Source organism: Melozone crissalis, unplaced genomic scaffold, assembly GCF_028551555.1.
Source record: "Melozone crissalis strain CALT ecotype California unplaced genomic scaffold, PUWL_Pcris_2 ptg000042l_1, whole genome shotgun sequence".
In the NCBI taxonomy this organism is placed as follows: domain Eukaryota; kingdom Metazoa; phylum Chordata; class Aves; order Passeriformes; family Passerellidae; genus Melozone; species Melozone crissalis.
This window is the reverse complement of record NW_026535820.1, coordinates 12,971,607-12,991,948: the sequence shown is the minus strand read 5'-3', so window position 1 is coordinate 12,991,948 and position 20,342 is coordinate 12,971,607. Positions and strand designations below refer to the sequence as shown.

The window sequence follows — 20,342 nt, the reverse complement described above, 5'->3', positions numbered from 1 at the left end:
GTCAGAAATGCAGTCTCTTCATGTTGCTTTCAGATTGGACAAAGCATCATCATACAGGACTGATGTAGAAGTATCCCAAAAGCCTTCAGCCTTCCTGGCACCATGTGATTAGGAGCATTTAGACCCTTAAACATTATCCCAGCTCAAGATTTTAAGTATGCAGCCAAAGAGTTATACATATTGTTCTTTTTGTTAAGTGGATGGGAAAAATCTGTGAAAACTGAAGATGAAAAACCCCACCCAACTTCCAAATGTTGCTGCTTTAAAGACTATGCATTGCATTTCTAATGCAGATAGTTGTGTCTTATTTAAAGGTGCTGATGGTTGAAGATGAAAGGAAACCTGAGGCTGCTACTCTGAAAGGCGCTGAATTTTCCACTCAGGTACCTGTGTGTTAAGCCTACATGGTTAATCCCTAAGGTTTATCTGACCAGTTAGGGGATGATAAGTGGGTCACAGAAACCGAGCGCTGGAGACCATTTCTCCAGCAAACCTCCTGCGCACATTTAGAGAACCGCAGGATGAGCAGAAGCCTTTGCTGCTCGTCACTCCCCGCAGCCGGGCTCCCTCGGAAGCTCCCGCACACCCACCCACACGCCAACCTCGGCTGTCAGCAGCGAGCCGCGCCACCGGCACCGGCCCCGGCAGGACACGGCGGCTCCCGGGGCAGGGCTGCACCAAGGGCTCTTCCCCCGATAGTCCCGGCCGGCCGTGCCGCTGCCCAAGTTCCGCTCCGCTCTGCGCCCTGCAGCGGGAGCGCCGGTGGGGCTGGCGGGGGTTACAGGGGACCCTGGACCGGGGCTGGGACCCACAGCGGGGACTCCCGGCCGGGGCTGGGACCCACAGCGGGGACTCAGGCCCGGGGCTGGGACCCACAGCGGGGACTCCCGGCCGGGGTTGGGACCCACAGCGGGGACTCCCGGGACCCCTGCCCGGGGTTGGGACCCACAACGGGGACTCCCGAGGACCCCTGCCCGGGGGTTGGGACCCACAACGGGGACTCCTGGCCGGGGTTGGGACCCACAGCGGGGACTCCCGCCCGGGGCGGGGTGCCTTCCCCGGTGCCTGCTCCACGACCCGCTGCTGCGGCACGGAGCGATCACCCCCCACCCAGTCCAGCCCGGCCGGGCCCGGGGCAGCGCTGGTTGGGACGCGCGGGTTCGGCGCCGTGAGGGGCCGGCACGGCGCGCATCCCCCTCCTCGCCCGCTCCTGAGGGAGCCGCAGCGTCGCGCCCACCTCCTCCCGCGGACAGGCCCCGCCCTCCCCTGGAAAAGGGGATGACATCATCCCTCTGCCCCCGCTCGCCCCGCCGCTCCCCCGGCCCGCCCGCCGCTCCGACAGGGATGGGGGGGTCCCGCCCGCACCCCCTTGGCGGAGCCGCGCTCTCAGGGGGTCCGGAGGGGGCTCCCGGCCCCGCCGCCCGGCCTCGCCCCTGCCCCACGCCCCACTACGTCATCCCTCCCACCGCCCCCTCTCCGCCGGTGCTGGCGGGGGAGCGTCTCCTGAGGGGAGCGCCGGGGCCGGGCAGCGGCTTCGCGGCGGCTTCAGGCGGCGAAGGGCGCCGGCGCACCATCGCGGCGCCGGCGCGGTGCGGCGGGCGCGGCTGCGCATCGCGGCGGGGCGGGCGCGGCGGGCGGGCGGCGGGGCAGCTCCTGCGCTGACACCTGCAGCATGTGCCAGGAGCTGCAGCGGCAGCGGCCGCCTCTGCCTCTGCGCGGCGCGGCCGCCCCGCTCCGGCGCCGTGCGCGGCGGCGGCGGCGGAGCAGGAGCAACTCCCGCTCCTCCCGGCGCGTCCCTCCTCCTGCCTGGCACCGTGTGCCGGCGGCGGGTGCACGGTGACCTTACGGAGCGTGCATTACCTCACAGGTAAATATCAGCTGATCCGCCCCGGCGGCGGCGGCGGGAGCAGGCGGCGGCGGGAGCGCACGGAGCCTTGCCGAGGTAGCGATGCCGAGCGGGGCAGCGGGTGCGAGGTGCCGGGCGGGGGGCGCCGCCGCCGCCTGTTGCCGTGTGCCTGTGCGGGGCGGGGGGCGCCGGGGGTTCCCCGTCGGCACCGCGGTCAGGGGGTGCGGGGCGGCCTCCGGAGGGTGGGCCGGGCGGGGGGCAGCTCCCCTGTCCCCCACCCTCCCGGGGCCGCCCCGCGTGGGGTCGCACGGCGCTCCCGCCGGTCCCCAGGCGCCGCTGGGGCGCTCCCGGCGTGCTAGTGTGCACAGGCATGCGGCACGGCACTCGCTCCCTGTCGCCCACCCAGCCGCTCCGTGCAGCGGGTCCCGGGCTCCCCGGAGACCACCTGGGGACCCGGTGGGCTGTCCCTGCTCGCCCGCTGTCGCCTCTTGCAGCCGGCTGAGGTAAAAGTGACGAAAGGATGGCGCCCCGCAGCGCGGCAGCGACCGCCTTTACCTGTGCGTTCGCCGGCTCCCTGGCAAACTTTGGTGCTGGGCGGTGAAAACCTAGATCGTTGCAGCCAAACTGGCTTGTTCCACACTCCCATACTAGAAACCAGCTACCACCCAAAGTGAAATGCTGCTGGCGACCGCCGAATCGGGTACTCAATCACCGGATTCACTTCCCAGCATGGGTGATGCTTTAGGTAGTACTTCGGTAGTACTTTCAACATGGGTGGGAAGCAGTGTGGTCTGGTAATCCTTGGTAGTTACTGGTGACCCAGATGTTAAAAAGAGAGCTTCACCTTAGGTTCAAGTACATAAGCAGCATCACAAATTTGGTGCTAGTAGGCTTTCAATATATTGTGTAGTGTTTGAAGTTTTGTAACTTGCTGTTCAGTTCTGAATGCTGTGCCTCTATTTCTCCCCTTGTATTTTGGATGTAGAAGTATTTTAATGATGGGGATAAAGGCATGGATTCTGTGGTTTAACAGTGTCATTAGCTATGGAGCTGTTTCCATAACTTTTACCTGGATACCTGGTTGTGTCTCACATGTGTGACTGCCACATGACCAGACGAATAAAATTATGGCAACCAAAGAGTAGTAAGTGCTAGGTTTTAAAGTCACCCTGGTTTCTGGTTGTCAGAGAGTAAGTGAGCATGAGATAAGAGCCAATGCTATGTCTATTTTAAGTTCATGTCTTTATAGTGCTCCTCAAAAGAGAATGATCCTACTGACACATTTTTGGGTTTCACCTTCCTGTTGCAGTCAAGGTCCTGCATTTATTCAAAGTCTGTATTCATTGCAGTGGACAGTTTTGTGGGTTTTTGTGGATTTGGTTTTTTCTTTTTCATAAGACAGAGGTAAACTCAAAGAACTGAACGCCTCAGAATAAATCTTGCCTTCCTGTAGAAAAGCACACATATAATACCATCTCCTGCCTTGACCTCTCAGTGGGATGTAAGTGTAGTCAGAATGAGATGCTATCATCTTGCAGTGGTGGTAGTAAATACAGAATTACATACGTATGCCCTCTGCCAGCACAAGCAAGTGGATGGTTTGTGCATAAAATGCTCAGTATGTGTGGCTCCCCAGTGGTGTATAACCATTTCCACAAGCCGTTTTTAAGGTGTTACTGGTTGTGTGCACCAGTGCCCAGCATGGCTGAACTGTGTAGGATCAACCCTCATAGATTCAACTCTCTCTGCAGAGTAGCTCAGCACCCAGTCCTGGACAGAAACCTGTGGCAGTGATCTCTGTGTTCTACAGTAACCCACTGATTCTGTGACTGAAAAACAAACAAAAAGCACAAGTTACATTATGGTAAACTGCTGGATACCAATCCCTTAACGTTTAGAGCAAGGTGAAGGATGAATTGTTTTGTTTGGCTTTTGAAGGTTTATACCTTTATTAATTATTTCCTTGTTTTCCACAGTTCTATGCTGTCAGACTGTAGATTGTCTCCTCTTACACATTTTGCCCAGTATAAATCCATTCAGAATTGCCTATAAGGGTCAGCACTGATATAACTTCCATTCCAGGCAAATAATCAGATATAATTGCACTGAAATCAATGAATATATACAGACATGAAGCTGTGAGAAGAAAATGGGCCTCATGGTGTTTTATATTTCTATAGTTGAAAGCCAAAAATAGCCGTCGTAAACACTGCGTGTCCTTTTGGAAGAAACAGTCAATGCCTACCTTAGAGTTGTTCAAAGTTTCTTGTGTTTCAGCAGCCTCGGGTTAGAAAAGTGAAAGCAGCAGTCTTGCAATGAGAACTTTTTCAGAGAAACTTTTTGTTCCAGTAGCTAATCTCCTTCTTAATTCCATGTTGTTAATCTTAGCATGCCCATGTTGACACTATTAACATTTGGAAAGGACTGCTTTCTCAAACAGGGTTCCTTGAGTGTTCTGCCAGGTGTACTAGGGTTAATTCCAATTACTATATTTTAAACTGCTGCTCTTTACATTAGTTATATATATTCCTATCTCTAGGCTTAACAGCAAGATGCAAGTGGTATGGAATGTTACATTCCAATTAGTTTTGCAGTGCAAATGGGGATTATAGTTGATGGGTAGATCTGACATGTACTGCATGACTTGTCATGTTTTTCCTGGAGAGAGGGGAGCCTTGGGTCTGAGTCACCATGGAAGAACATGGAGCCCCGTAGGCATAAAACTGGTGCAGTGGAGTGATGAGTCAGATGTCTTATCTTGAATTTCGGAATTATGTGCTATTCATGCCTCACATCCATTGTGCACCTAGGCAAGTAACTAACAGGCAGAAAACTCACCTAATAGGACCTCTGACTCGCCTTTTCTTTGCAAAGTTGGTCCTACTTCTATGGAAATAAAGGGCTGCTGGTTAGGATCGTGTAGGAAATCATGGTGTATTAACCTTTGGAGCAAATCAGCTCTGCCAGGCTATACCCAGTCATTTCTTACGTTGTTTCAAATCCATGTAATACAACCTAATACTCAAATTTTCACTTTTTGTGCTTTAGAGTTCAACCAGCTTTTTCAGACTTCTGGAACCGGATAAAGAATAGCAGAGTGAGAGCAGTGTTGCATCTTCATAGACCCCAGCATTTGTTAAGCTAAATGACTTTTCATGACTATTGCTGTGGAATGTCAGTGTTGTTTCTTTTTCCACAGGAAACTGATATAGCTGCTAAGCTAACAAAAATAATTGATATTTCTTAGAAGTGGTAGCCTCAGAAATATGTTAAACAGCAAGAGTGAAGATTTGCCCACGCAGCTGTTTTTGGAAACAAAACAAAGCCTTACATCAGAGGTGTCTTCACTTGGACACTCACTGTGAACTTCCTTGAATAGCAGTCATTAATAACACTATCTTCTCAAGCTAATGGAGCATGAAGGTTCCTTGATTTATAATCATTTGGGAGCAGATGCTTGAAATTCTGTCCACTTACACAAACAGCACAAAAATGACACTTTTGCTGAAAACTGGGGGGAGGCAGGGGGGAAATTATGTGTGGGACTATCAGAATGGCTTGAAGAGTGTAATGCAATGTCTCCCTCTCCAATGTCATTACAAAAGCTACTAGAGGGACTGTGTTTGGAAAAAACTGCATGAGGTTTCTGTTTCAAAATCGTAGCAGAACATTATTGATCTGTATATTTTTAATCTCCTGTGTGTAGCCAGTTACCATATTGTGATTGCTGCAGATGTTAGTGCTGGTTTTGGGGTAGGGTGTGTGTGTGTGTTCACGGTCTTGCAGAAAAGAGCTTCTGTCTTCTCACATTGCCTTAAATTGGGAAACTGTTACAATGAAGACATATGGAAAACCATATAGGAAAGATGTGCAAATTTAGATCTAAATTGTACAAATTCCAATTAAAGCGTAAATGCTTCATCTGTTTTTAAGTCAGATGCATCTATTGTATTCGTTAGCTATATAGATATCTAGTGTCACATGTGGAGAAATCAGTGCAGGCAAGGTTTAGTGGTCTCAGCTACTGAGATAAAATGCCAAGCCACTTGTAAGAACTTGGAACTTTCAGTGGTCTTTGTGTGCTGATGTGAAGATGACCAAATCTGAGACTAATTGCCCTGATGCTGTTCACTTCAGTAGAGCCAGGTTTTTGACCTGCTGCTTAAGACAAACAGTGTCTGGGGGCATGTGTTTTGTATGGGGCAGAATCCTTCCCTCAATTGCGATGACATAAATCCAGTCTTTGTGTGTTTTCTCCATCCCATTGAAGAGAGAAGGAGATCACAACTGTTCACTTTACCTATGGCATATCCACAGCTGCTGCTGGGGACTGTAATTGTTTCATGCAGAGCCTGTACTATAAAATGTGTGACGTCATCTCCTCTTGGAAGCTCTGTATTTGCACTGATTACGTGAGAAGCATCACTGACAGTTCACATGCCTGTGCATATGCCACAAGGACCCAGAGGGAAATCCTGAGCCATACCTTTTATTGTACAGAGGCTGCTGCATTTTTATAGGTGTGCTCTCTCTGTATAGGCAGAACAGCCTGTAAAGGGAAATGCAGCGATTTCTATAATTGTTCAAAAGAGATTACAACTTGACAGAATTCCATCCTATAACATACAAAGTACAAAAATAAAGGCTCTTTTCAGTTAAATCTTTCACCAGATTGATGTCAAGAAGCAATGCAGTATCTCAAATGATTTGGTCTTTTTTAATCTTCTTAGCTGGAAGAGATGTCAGAAGAGCCATTCAAAATTGAAGTAGAAGATACATGCGGAATTTCCTCATTTAGTGGTCTGGATGTCTGCTTATTTTGCTTAAGAAGAAATTCAGACTTCAGAGGCACACTTGATTTTCTTTTCTCTTGGTGCTGACAAGCTCTGCCTTGGCTTAGTTGTTTAAAGAGGTAACAGCAATTAAAATGTCATGTGACGGAAATGTCTATAAACTGTTTTGTGATGTAATTATCATAATGTAAGATTTTTCTGACCTGATTAAAATCAACAGGGGAAGGAAACTTGCAGCATTGTCTCTAGTTTTTCAAAAGTTCAGCTGGGACTTCTTCCTGACCACTGAACCCTCACACAGTGGGTGTGAGTGGAGGCTCATTTAACTGGTAAAACTCCTCCATAGCAGAGTTTGACGATGTTGATTTAAATAAAAGCATGATATAATTTTGCCCTTGGGCATTCCTGGGGAGCAGAGGATCTGCTGGTTTAGTGCCAGAATTTGCTTGTCATACTTACGGGTGAATAGACCCATTGAATAGTGAGACCACATTGAACTGTTCATCTTGGCTCATGCAGAGAGGTGGAGCTGTGTTTGCATCCCACTTAACACCAGTGAGGATGGGATAAGCTGATTCCAGCCATGAGGAATAGCCACATTGAGAGGTTCTAAAGCAGGGTTCTAGTGGCCAAGTTCACAGGTGACTGGAGGAAAAGAAAAGCAGAAGATAACATGCCAGGAAATGTTGCATTACTATTGTCATTGAGAGATTAAAACCCCAATGCAAAGCATGACCCACCTCTCTTCACGCAGTGCAAGTGTAAAAGTGAAGGTCAGCTTTAAACAGAAATGTGAACAGGAGCAGCATGTGCAAGATGATCCTCCTGGAAAGATCTGGGCTGAATTGAAGATCTGATGCATGTAGGTCTGATCTGACTGCTGGTTCCTGGGCAGCTGGAGTTACTCACCTTGTCTGCACGCGTGTGGAAGGAGCTGCCTTTTGTAGGGCATTTGTCTATGCCCTTACACCGCACAGAATTGCCCTGTATAGTGGCCATTTAATCTATTGAGTCGTCTCACAATTACCCTGTTGTACTTGATTGGTGCCAAAGTCAAAGTTAAGTGATGGCTGGCCTGTGCTCAGCCACAGCAGCATTGTCTGCCATAATCACCTCCACAAAGTAGGCTCACAGTCTGAAGTACCAGTCAGCTCTCCTCTTTTCTTTCCCCTTTGAAATCTTCTTTGCTTTGGCGTGTGTGCCAATGGTCGTACTTCAGTGGTGTGCCACAGAAACTTGAGTGGCACTGGGAGGCTTTGGTCCCTGCAGAAGGGAGGGCTCCTGGCTGCCCACCAAAGTCCATCACTGCCTGACAGCTCCGCTTCAGCGAAAGGGACCGACCAACGTCCCGGTGGGCACAGTGCCAGCCTGGCAGATGGGCTCCGTGTGGGCAGCCAGCAGAGCACATACATGTGTGTAGATGTAGATAATTGTATGGATGGGCATAATAAACAGGCATCTCTGCGATTTGGAAAAAGCTGCTGAAGTGAGGGGCTGAGTAGCAAAGCAACGAGCCCAAAGAGAGACTTCTTTTGGACAGGGGGCACGCCAGAGTGCTCAGAGGAAGGATCTGTGCTTTCCTTGTTGCTCTCTGCTTGCAGTTCTGCAGATTACATAATAAACAAAGGAGGCTATTTAGTCTTTTGAATCTAGGCACTCTTGTAACAACTGGGAATGTGGAAAATGACACTTCACTGCAGTGAATTTCCTTACAAACCACTTGGAGCTTGCTACCAGCTCTGATTCTACCAACACAGTAACTGGTACAGCATGAGATCAGTGAGAATTTGTGCATGCCATACTTTTTGTTTTGAATTGTGTTCTAAAGCATGAAATACTAGAGTCAACAAGAGTTGTGTGGAAATCAGTTGTCAGTACAAAATGTACCAAACTTTCTTCGTGGGTGGTAGCTTCCAGAATCTTTGCGTAGTTCGCTAGACTCCATAGCTAAGCCCCTTCCATGGAAGGCAGTCAGCTAACACAAGCATGCCATATATTATTTGATAGTTAAATATGTAGAATTCTTTTGAAGACATTAACATTAGCTGCATCTCTGCAGAAAGGACATAGGAAAGCTAGGTGACTTGAACTTGTCTGCACATGGATTTGATTGCAGAAGCCCATCTCCCTAATTTTATAGATGTGATGCTGGAGAATCACCTGGCCTTGCTGTCTTATGGCACGCAGGTTTCTTGCTTGAAGGTCCAGCTCTCACTAGGAGAGAGCACTTGTGGATTGCAGGATGAGTAGCATCACATATCTAGCTGGAAATTGCCATGGTCTTCTCTTAAAACTCTGGAAGGTCTGTGGATGCAGTTTTTTTGAGCTGGTAAGGCAAATCATGGATCTGTGGTTTCTGGCAAAATCCATAATGAGCTCCGGATACTCTCAGTGTAAAAGTAGAGATTCAGCTTTATCTTTCTAGGATTCTTAAGTTAGATTATCTGGAATTACTGGGGTAAGAAAAATCTTTTCTCAAATCCTGGAAATAAATGACATTTGCCAGATCTAATATAATCCCTTTATGCTTAACCCAAAGACATGGCAACTGCCTGTGTGACTCCCAAATCAGGTACTGCTGATTTGTAAATGCACACAGTTCACAGAGAAATTTTGCAAGCCAGCACATTAAATGCACTGGGGCAGACCTGGGGAATGTGTTTTGGCTTAAAGAGCAGGACCAGGCTTTTGTTGGGGTCTGACCTACCCGGCACGGTGTCCAAAATGAGTGTGAGGAAAGCACTGTTCTGAAGTGGGGAAATAATGAGGTAATTTCTTAGGACATGGATTTTAAAAAAATGATTAAAACTTCTGCAGGTTTCAGAGGCAGGCATTTGCTCCTGTAATGGAAATGATAACACCATTCCTGGTCTGGGTATGATGTCTGACGTGTAAACACACTTTTATTAACTTCTTATTCTTTTTTTTAGGCTTCCAGACATGTTTATCATGTGACTCTGCCCATTTTTTCCCTTCTTAAATATTAACCAGAACAAGCAGTTTGATGGTGGTGTGCACTAGTTAACGGGAACTACAGACATTTAAATCCCCTGTGTTGGAATTCTGCAAGTTTTGACTCATTTAATCCCTCTCTCCTTAGCCCACATCGGCCATTTCCCTTTGTGCAGGCTAGTAGGAATACAGCCTTTAAGTCTCAAGAGGTTTTTATCACTTTCTTATCACTTGCCTTCAGCTGCTTCTGGTGGGACTGTTAGAAAAACACAGGTGTAGTCCTTCAAAGGACTGGGAGAGGACAAAGGGATAGGAAAACAGGATGCAGGAGGAGGGGGTGGGTTGTTAAAAGGGGAAAGTGGGATGGAGAAAAATAGTGCGTGAAAGGAGAAAAAAAATGCAAAAGGGAAGGGTAGAAGAAAAAAAAGCCTGAAAACAGCAAAAAGAAAAGAAGGAAGGAGAGGAAAGGAAAGGAGAAAAAACCCCAACCAGATCATCTGGTGAGAAGGATGTACTGTGTTAATTTAAATTAGTACATGCTCCAGCTAGGTTCCTTTTCTCCTAACATGACAGAGCAGAACTGATTTTTGCAAAGGCTTGTTTGGCAAAGAGTCTCATTTGACCTTACAGGACTGCTTGCAGGAGGAATTCTCTCGAGAGGAGCAGTGGCAGGGTCAGTTTGCTGGGTTTTTCAAGCCCACAGACAGGACATTGGAAGCTGAACTGCATCAGGCCGTGCTCTGTATAACCTTCTGCAGAGAAAGGTGATGCACACTGTAAATACTGCAATATTAGAGTGACTCAGAAAGTAGTCCCTGTTTCTCTAGGCAGATGCAGAAGATTTTAAAGCAGTTTTTGTGAGCACTATGTTTCTTAAAAGGCACTTCGCTAATTTTTCCTTCATGACTGCTATTTATCTAGTCATATCAAGACTTCGAATGATCATGGACAACTGCATGGAACTTTTTTTGCACAGAAAAGGTACACAATAGCTGTTGTACAGGGTAGTAACATAAAATGCAGCTACTTTGTACATTTCTCTGCACTAAGCATTAGCCAGTCATCCTTAAGCAGAAGGAGAGGTTTCACCTTCAAGTTTTGGTGAGAGGTATGTTTCATTTGTCCCATTGTAGTGGTGTCCTGTATTTCCACAGGGAATGCTACCTTTCTGATACCTTGGGAGCCCCATATTATCCATATTTGCATTTACACATAATTGCTACCTATCTTCATTTTGAAGACAAACTGGCAGAAAGATAATTATTCTTGCACAGTTTGTGGGGTTTTTTTTCTTTCAGCATATGAAAGCACATAGCAGGGCTTACAAAACTCTCTTGATTTGTTGTAGGCAATCAGACTTTTGATGGTGCACTTGACTATCAGAACAAATTACTTCTTTACCATAAGCTCTGTGCCAAATAATGAATGTAATGTTAGTGGGCTTAGTGAAGCAGTGGGTTATATTACAGTGACTGCAAAGCATGAAAACCTACTATGTCTTTCTGTCATAAAAAGGCCCTGCCTGTGCTGTAGATCCTGTGAAGAATTTGTAGAGATACTTGAAAGGATAAAATACTGTATAAATTCCTAAAGTTCAAAGAGAAAATACCACTCAGGATAAAAAAGGGAGCTTAACCCAGCAGCAGCTTAACCATATACGACAGATCTAGTGCTAAGTCCTGCGCCATCAATGCAAATGCTTCTGGAGTTCACCAAGTAGCTACATGGAAAGACTGGAAGAAAGGCTTTGAGGATACTGACCTGGGGAGAGGGGCAGAAATAAAAGGCACATGCTTCCCAATAAATGACTCTTATTCTCTGGGCAGGGTGCAAACAGGGAAGGTTTAAGACGTGCACAGCTAGATTTGTATTACATTTCCTGTGAAAATTACTTTTGAAGGCATTCATGTGTTTGTCTGTATTTCTGTGCAAGTATTACGCTATAAATAAAATTGGGAACCAAGAAAGTTAGGCATCTTGCTAGAATAAAACAGGGAAAGGTCACACCAGGCCTAAACAATGTTTTTGAGTATTGAGTTAAAAAAAATCCTTAGCCATGCCCTCCTTTGGTTGCCATATAATGACATGAACATTTGATCAAACCAGATCACACTTAGGCCATGAGGGTAATCAAAAATGCAGTGAGAAGGCTGGTTTAGAGGTCACACTACTTCTGGATACTTCCCTTTGACCTTCAATTGCCTCTATACATGTCCTGGACCCAGCTGTTTCCATTTCTTGCCAGCTCCACACAGAAACATCCCATGTTACAGTCGTGCCTCACGCTGGCCTCCCTCCTTCCCCTGCAGCTGCTTCCTCTTGTCCTCTGCAAGCCCAAGGATCCTCTCCTGTCCTGCCGGTGGCACCTGGATTTAAGCTGCTCTGTCTTCACCACTGCTGCACATTGAGTGTGGATGGCCTGTAAACATGCAAATCATCTCAGCAATTATTTGCACTGCTTGTCACACAGAGTGACACAAACCCTGGTGGCTTTGGCAGGTTGCTGTCACCGTAGATGTGCAGGGACAGCTCATACAAGTGTCCAAGGAGAAGGATGACACAACAGTGTTTTAGCAGCTCTGCTGGTACCAGGTTTCAGACTTTGTACCCAGTACTCAGTCTTGTTTCAAATAGTGAAGGTAAGAAGTGATTTTCTACCTGGAAGACCTTAATGTTAAATAAAATGAAACAGACACATTTTGTTGTCATCTTATTACAAAATTTCCCATACCTTCTTGGTGGCTTCTCATGAGCAGCTCCTCACAGTACAACAAACAAAACTCCCACTCTCTCTTCAACCAGCTAACCCACTCTTTTTTAGTACTCATCCTTATTGGGCACAGCTGTGGCCTGTTAAGGGCAGGCCTGTTCCTAATCTTTGGTAATTAGTACAGCTGCAACTCCTCAGAGGTGAGATTACCTTCTGCACTATCTTTATTTTCTTACATTCTGTCTCTCCACAACATTTCATGCTAAGTGCAGTCCTAGGAAAGTAAGTGTGAGGTTGTGGTCCCTGCTGTGAGATAAGCATGCTTGTTACAGGACATATTGTGGTTTTCTGGCCCTTCCTGGTGACCACAGGGGTAGAAATGGTTCATACTGCTTTTGTTTGTCCATAGGAAAAGGAAGAAAGATGGAGCTGCATCTCTGTTCTGAAGCTAAAGTACAGGCTAAAGGTATTCTTTTTTTCCCATGGATTTAGGGTTTTTTTAGGAGACTGCAGCAGTGTATTCTAAGCAGTCACAGGAGCTTTAATGACAGCTGTTTTGCTTGAAAGCCTGTATCTGTCAGTGTCAGTAACATGGTTTGATGTAATCCTTCGGATTTCCTCATGTTTAAAAAAGCTGCAGAGTCTTCTTTGCCTACCAAAACACATTTAACAGTTGAAATTTTAGCAGTGAATATTTCTAAAACCTGCCATTTTGTACATACTGTGTTTGATGATCCTACTGTTTATGTATTTTTAATACATCTTGTACCTTAATCTGAACATCCAGTTAAGGACATGGATAAAGAAAATAGGGTAGTTTGGAAGAAAAAGAAACAGAAATAAAGTAATACTAACAGAAACCTCAGTAGTCCTATATGTCTATGCCATTTGCTGCTCAAAACCAAGGAAAAAGATTTAAAAACAAAGTTGTCTTTCAGAGCAGACCTTATGCCAATGAGTCAATTTCACTACTCAGGTGTCAAGAAGGTTTGTCCTTGAAACCCAGATTTCCCTTACATACGCTGACATGTGTTTTGCAAGACCTTGAAATTACACAAGGGAAGGAGAGCTGGAAGCTGCTGCCAGAGCTACAAATGGTCACAGTGAACCTGCAATTCCCTGAGCTCTGGGGCTGCAGATGGGAACCCTGGGGCTGCAGGCAGGGCTGGAGGGGCTGCCCCTTTGGCCGGGTGGGGAAGTGCAGGTGTACCACTGAGGGCAGGATGCAGGTGTTATCTTTCTTTTGACATCACCAGCTGGGCTGTTGCTCACCTCCTCTTTTTCTTTTTCTTTTTCTTTTTCTTTTTCTTTTTCTTTTTCTTTTTCTTTTTCTTTTTCTTTTTCTTTTTCTGAGAGTGGGGATATAGGACCTGACCTTAGCACTCCTGAGTTAGCTATTAGGAAATCAACCAGGGCACTTGAATTAACTGCTGGTTTTTTTTCCAGGGGATTCTCTCTGGCCTCTGCTTAACAGAGAGAAAAAGTGATGTTGTCCCATTACATCCTAATTTGTTGAAACCAACATGCCGAGCTACAAAGAATCTTGTTACCCAGTATTATCTGAATCTAGCTGGATGATTCTCAGGAAGCTTTGGGAGGGGGGATAAGGTGTTTGGTTTTTCATGGTGGTTTTCTTCCTTTCCTTGCTTTTCTTTGTTTTAACTTCTTTCTGCTGAAATGACAGTAGAGCTTGCATGTTGCTGTAGTTAGCTCTTCACACATCCATTTCCGTTTAAGCAAGATACTGGGCCAATCTACATTTTTCATGTGGTCTTCAAACACAGTGATCAAGAACAATGTGTTGCTTTGTTTGCAAAACCTCAAACCAAAAGTTTATCACTTCCTTGTCTCTGACAGCCTCACAGCAGTGGAACTTCCTGAACCTCTTGCTCTCTGCTTGGCTAAGTCCAAAAAATCTCTTGTTAACATGGAGTTAAAAATTCATTAAGAATATATTTGCTCTTTATGCTTTACCTCAAATTGTATTCTACTTTTATTTGGAAAGAGCACATCAGTGATTGGAACATAATTTAGGAAGAGTTTTAAATGGTGTTAGAGTGTTTGAATTGAAGCTCCTGCATACACTCATACACAGTCCTTGAATTATGAAAACATTTGTTAGTGCTTGTTATGTGAGCAGTGTGGCTGGAAGCTGAGACCTTGAGAAGGCCTTTACTATTTTTTTCACAGCTTATTTTTCAGAGTTTATTCCTTTTGTTTCTTTTTACTTTTGTTTTTAAAGAAGACGATCCTCCCCTACCCTGCTAGAGCTGAGTGTTTGATGTGACTTTGTTTTGGAAAGTGGTAACACCCACTTGCATACTATTTGTGAATTGTCAATGTCATTAGATATTAAGGTGTTTAGCTTGATTTGGAAATACAAGGTTCTGCTCTGTGTTGTCTGTGCATCTGCATTAACAGTCTCCTAACTGTTGTGTTTTTCTCCTTGGTAAGTATTCCTAGCAGCAACTCCCACAGCAGTTCCTTCTGAAACTTCAGCATTTGTAACTGTACTGTTAGCAATGGCTTTTTTAATATTCTATTTTTAAATCTGCCTTTTAAAAACAAAATACATGGAACAGTTATCAAGAAATGTAGCAAAAATCCTACCCTAGCTTCTAAGCCTTTAAAGCAAAATACAAAGCAGTACAGCTAATCTGTCCCTTCTCATACAAAAGGAGAATGTAACACACAATCTAGACAGTAGATCCTTAGCTCCAGAAATTCATACAGCTCCAGTAAAGTCACTCTTAAGGGAATCTCCTATGACTGTTTCCTGTGTGTTTTCTATGAAGCATCCAGTGCATACACTGGGGTAGGATCAAACCACAGCTGCACCAGAGAAGGGAAATAGGTGCCTGAATATATACAGACATGCATGTCTACAAAGGTGAGGTGACAGGATTTCTTAGCATACTGGGGAGAGTTGGTGAGGAAGGAGCCAGTGGTAATAGAAAAAAATAAGACAAAAAAAGTAAGGAATGAACAACAGGCTTTCTGTAATTACTTGTAGAGTGTATCACAAAAGCACAACTGCAAAGAGTAAGTCAGTGGCCTCAGAACAAGAACTGCAATGGTCAGTCCCTTTCAAATGGTGTGGAGTCCATGCCTGCCTTAATCCCAGAGACTTGTTGCAGTAGGGGAGGAGCTTTTGAAATCCAAGAATTGTTCTGTTCTTTTGTAACTGGAGTATACTAAGTCAGCTCATAAGTCAACCGGTGTCTCACAGTGGGACTTTTAAGGTGGGAGTTCATCCACTGTTTTATTTACCAGCCATATTTATTTGGCTTTAGTATTTAACTATTGCATTCCCAGATAACACTGGTCACTGCTAAAAGTAATGACTTGTTTTTTTCAGATTTAAGTGTATTTAATAACACTGTCAAATAGCAAATGTTTCTATTTCTGTCAGTACACCTCCTTTTTAGCTCTTGCAGCACAAGTGGGAAAAAATGCTATAATGAAAACTTTGGGAGCTGATATTAGAGCTGACTTTCTGTGGGAAGTTTTGTGTGCAATCCCAGGTGGTTCAGCATGAGGGAGATGCCAAGTTAGCCCTTGGGTGCAGAGGGAAGGCTTCAAGGCTGAATGATAAGAAGTTGTGTCCTTCCATGTGTTGTACACTTACATCCTCCTTTTTTCCTATCTGAGTACTTCAGATGATGAAAATAACTGGCAAACATTTTTTCTTGTTTGTTTTGTAAGTGGTCTTGAACTGACAAGACAAGAAATTATTAGACCAAAGGACAGTATTTTTATGAAGGCTGCACATGTCTGAAAGTAGAGAGGCAGAATATATTTACCTCTGCTGTGATTTTACTGCTATAATAAGATTTTTTTTTGCTTTGCTGCATACACCAGGACTTTAAGATTATGCTAGCTTATGCTGAGCTAAATCCAGATATGGGATTTGGTTGTAAAATGTACAAGGAGAGGTTTGTGTCTGCAAAAAGTCCCTACAATCCCCTTTCCATGAGAGGATATTAGCAGGTTGAAAGGAATCCATTGCACAGTGCTGCCATGCAATCCCAGCTGAATTAATTGTGACCTTGCTTTTCACACCCCTGCAAGGCTCGTAAGGAGCCAGGGGGTAAGTTCACTGGGCTCCTTCCAGATGGCAGTGTTCCTGTCCTGCAGGTATTTTGGTGTTGCTGAAGCTCATGTTGAGCAGAAGTATGTGAACGTGTCGGTGAGCGATGCTCTCCTCCGCTGTGTGCTCCTGTGCCGTGCTGTCCATGGCAGGGGCTGCAGGACAGGCACCTCCTGAGCCTGCACAGCCCACTCCAAAGGTCACCCACCCACACCCTGCGTGCTCCTCAGCCAGCCCTCGTGCTCCCCCTCAGCAGGAGCATCCACAATGGCTGGAGCATAACTACTATCATTTGGTGATTCATTTGCAGTGCGTATTTTCTAAAAATTGCATAGCCTGTTCTCAAAAGCAAGGCGAAGAAAAAAGCAGCTGTGATGAAAAGAGAGGAAGAAAATCTCACACATACAAAACACAGAGCTTTAAAGAACCAAACCCACATTGTTAGGGGAGAGGAAAAGACCCAAAATTTGCCATGCCATGTCTTTGAAAAAGATCAGAAAGATTTTTGAGGTGCTATTCATATTTTAGACAATTAAAAGCTATACCAGTGAGTTTAATAACGTACAGATTTAAACTCAGTTCTGACTTGCATTTCTTATTTTTTGGGTTTTCACAGAGAATAAACCAGGAAGTTTTCTCTCTTGTAAAATGATATGATTTAATATTCAGTACTAGTGAATTTTAGACATGTGATACTGATAGTGATATAAACACTGCTTTGTAAGTGGTCTAAGAAGCATCAGAACAGACCAGTCCAGCTTCTATTCTGTCAGTGAATACAAAGAGCAATTTCATTGTGCCTCTCTTTATTCTAGCACAGCTTTCGCAGAATTTGATTAAAAAAGCAGAAAATTGACATGACTGAAAAAAGGAAAGAAAAAGCTAATCTTCAGTGCTATGGAATGTTTTGCTAAAAGCTTTTGCTTTCTGCATAAATTGATCAACAAAAACTGTAGCCAAACCCAAAACTTCCCATTCAGATATTTAAAATGTTTCATTTAAAAATTCTTGATCGAAAGATTTTAGTGTTGCCAAATTCATTGTTTTCTTTACCTCAGTCTGAACTTTTTTTTTCCTTCCTGAGTCACTGCAGCACTTCATCCTTTCTGTCTCCTACTGTGTCAGGTTTCCCAGCCTGAAGATACATTTTTTCTTGGCATGTCATCAGTATGCAGCTTCTGTGCCCAGTGGGGAGGTTGTATTTTGCTGTCCAAAAGCAGCTCCATAGTCCAGTCTACAAGACACCAAAATTAGAAATCCGCTGAGATCCTCCAGCAGCCCAGAGAGACACAGCTTATCCCAAAACAAAAACACTCAGTCTGTTTTGAAAGTGATGCATTTTCTCTGCATGAATTAAACTTGGCTTTTAATGAAGCACTTCATTTGATTTTGCTGATGGAAGATTTCAGTTTTCAGCTCAAGTTAAAGCGCTTCCGTACTGAAATTTCTGCTGTTTGATTTTGTTCTCCTGACCAAGTCTCTTCCAAGACTCCCTTAGTCTTTGTTTGCATGGTTTGTAACTGGGAAATATCCTTGTTGTAAAGGTTTCTTTTCTTCTGGGATGCATTCCCTGTTCTCACAAGCAGGGAACTATGGAACCAGTACTCTTTCTCAAAGTGGAAGAAACATGCCAAGGTCATATGATAAATTTCCTTGCAGACTAATACACAGATTTATGTTGAAGGTCCTGACCAGCTTGAAGCCCAGTGAAACAAAAATTCCTGCCTGTGTGTGTATTTAAGGAATAAGCCACAGATGAGTCATGAATGCAGCATTACTAATGACCCTACCCACACCACAGCTGCTGAACCTTTCTGCAAGGCAGACCTCCCCCAGATGCCAAGAACACCTCATCAGTACTCTCTGTGTCTGATGGTCTCTGACAGGCTTTCAAAGCTGGCCCCCAGCTTCTAGCTGAAGAGACTGTGTAGAATCCCAGAAAAAAAAAAAATCTGTTCCCTGCCCCATGGATGATGTGACCCACCCACATCCTTCCCCCGGCCTCACCTCCTGGGTGATGAAATCTCTCAGCCCTCCAGTAATCCTTGTAGCTCTGAATTTACCTCAAAGTCAGGAAGCTGCAGCAGAGAATTGCTGAATGAGTGAGTGGATGCATGCAAATACATGCAAACAGAAATACATGCAATTACATGTGGTAATTTGTGCAATCTTAATAGTCTGCCTATATGTCTATTAGTATTTTCTTTGATGGACCAGCTTTCTTTCCTTTGACATACTTTTTTGAATGACCTCTGTAAAGGCATTTTATGAAAGTAAGGTAGGAATAGTTCAATGTTGTTTTAGAATAGGCTACAATCCTTTTGTGGCTCTTCTCGTTAAACAAGCAGTTTTTCTCCCAGGGCAACAAAATGTGAGTTGAAAGTAGGATGAGAGCAATTAAGATCCAAGAAGGGGTGTGTATAAAGATAGGATTAAAGAAAGCTGAAAAGCAAAATTTCAGCTGAAAAAGAAAAGACTGATAAATATATTGAAAGCTTTTGATAGCAGCAAGGATTAAAGAAAGCTGAAAAGCAAAATTTCAGCTGAAAAAGAAAAGACTGATAAATATATTGAAAGCTTTTGATAGCAGCAAAGTATGTAGAAGGGCAGTTAATTTAATTTCAGCTTTTGTTTTAACTGCCAGTTTACTGCAAATGAAGATTTTGATTTAATTCTAAAGAATATTTTGAGGAATGGTATTTCTTCAGCCCCTGAATGTGATTGGCAAAACAAATTTGAAAGATTTGCCACATGAATGTGATTTCTCTCTTTTTTCATTAAATCTAGATTTAATAGATTTTTTTTTTTTTTTAATGAGAGCTATCATTCTTTTTTCTCCTTTCTATTTTGTTTTTCTGGCTGGCTACTGTTGTGTCATCTTTTGGGCCACTGTAAGCGCTTTTATTAAAAACAAGCCATTTTCATAAGAATCTTGCTGCTTCCCAGTTTGGAAACCTGTGCATGAGAGCTGCTGCCTTTTTAAGCCCTGTGCTGTCTCACAGTGGTGCCAGGAGGAGAGCTTGCTGTTGGATTGCTCCCACTCTCCCACTGCTGGAAGCTGCTCATCTCTCTGAATGGGAGGCACCTGAAGCTTTCAGAGAGTTCCTTCTCAATGGTTCTTTAGATGCTTGACCTGATAGATGCTTCTTAGAGCTGCTCAATCTGCTGCTGCGTACTTGGAAAAGTGAGGTGGTTTTTTTTATGAAACTCAATTGTTTGGATAAAATGGTGCTTTGTGTTGCCTTGCTGCCATGTAAACAGTTTCTGGGACAGTTTTAGTGGTGAACTGGAAGTATGAACTCAGAAACTTTGGGCTTTAGGCTCATGCTGGCTTCTCCACAAGGGAGATGGAGTTCTGAAGCTCTGTTTCAACACTACCAGCCCTCAGAATGCTGGTGCTTTTTTGAACCAGTACTATGATTTCAGGGTGATTTGTGTTGATATTCTCCATTTTCTTTTGAAAATGAAGTTAGTATTAAAGCATTTGTTTTTTTAATTTGGAATTAGATCAGGCACCAAACAAGCTCATCTGAAACAGTTCAGTAGTGCTGTACCATAGACCTGTTTGATGTCTAGGGCTTAATAAAGTAATTTTTACCAGGTAGGAGTAGGATTTTAGATTAGAGTTGCCTATGCAGTAGTATCCCTTAGTCTGAATTAATTGATTCTAAAAAGTGCAGGTCAAGTGCACAAATCTACTTTATGAGCAAAGATAATGGATTTTCAGTTGAGGTGCTGGATATACAAGCCAATTTACATCAGCATATGTTTATTAGTGTTTTTTATACTTTTGTTGAAAATTATTGTGTGATTTTATTCCTTTCTCTTCTAGTTTGTGTATCTGAAAATGGGAATCATGTTGGTTTTCAAGCAGCGTCAAACCATAACAGCTATTCACTGAGCACCCAAAATCAAAAAGTAATAATTGTATTTTAGAAAAGAAGGGAAAAA

General features: G+C 44.4%; 1 protein-coding gene across 3 annotated transcripts in view; it reads left to right on the top strand.

Annotated features, from left to right (window-relative positions):
- Window positions 1-1,728: 1,728 nt before the first annotated feature.
- DTNA (dystrobrevin alpha) overlaps window positions 1,729-20,342 on the top strand; it is a 224,012-nt gene continuing 205,398 nt past the window's right edge. For 2 of the 3 annotated variants that reach the window (XM_054285381.1, XM_054285382.1), the window contains exon 1: window positions 1,729-1,867. The gene's annotated coding sequence lies outside the window, so the exon portion shown is untranslated. Of the gene's footprint in view, window positions 1,868-1,918; window positions 1,943-20,342 lie in introns of those variants that run through there. The other variant, XM_054285384.1, reaches the window with a different exon arrangement.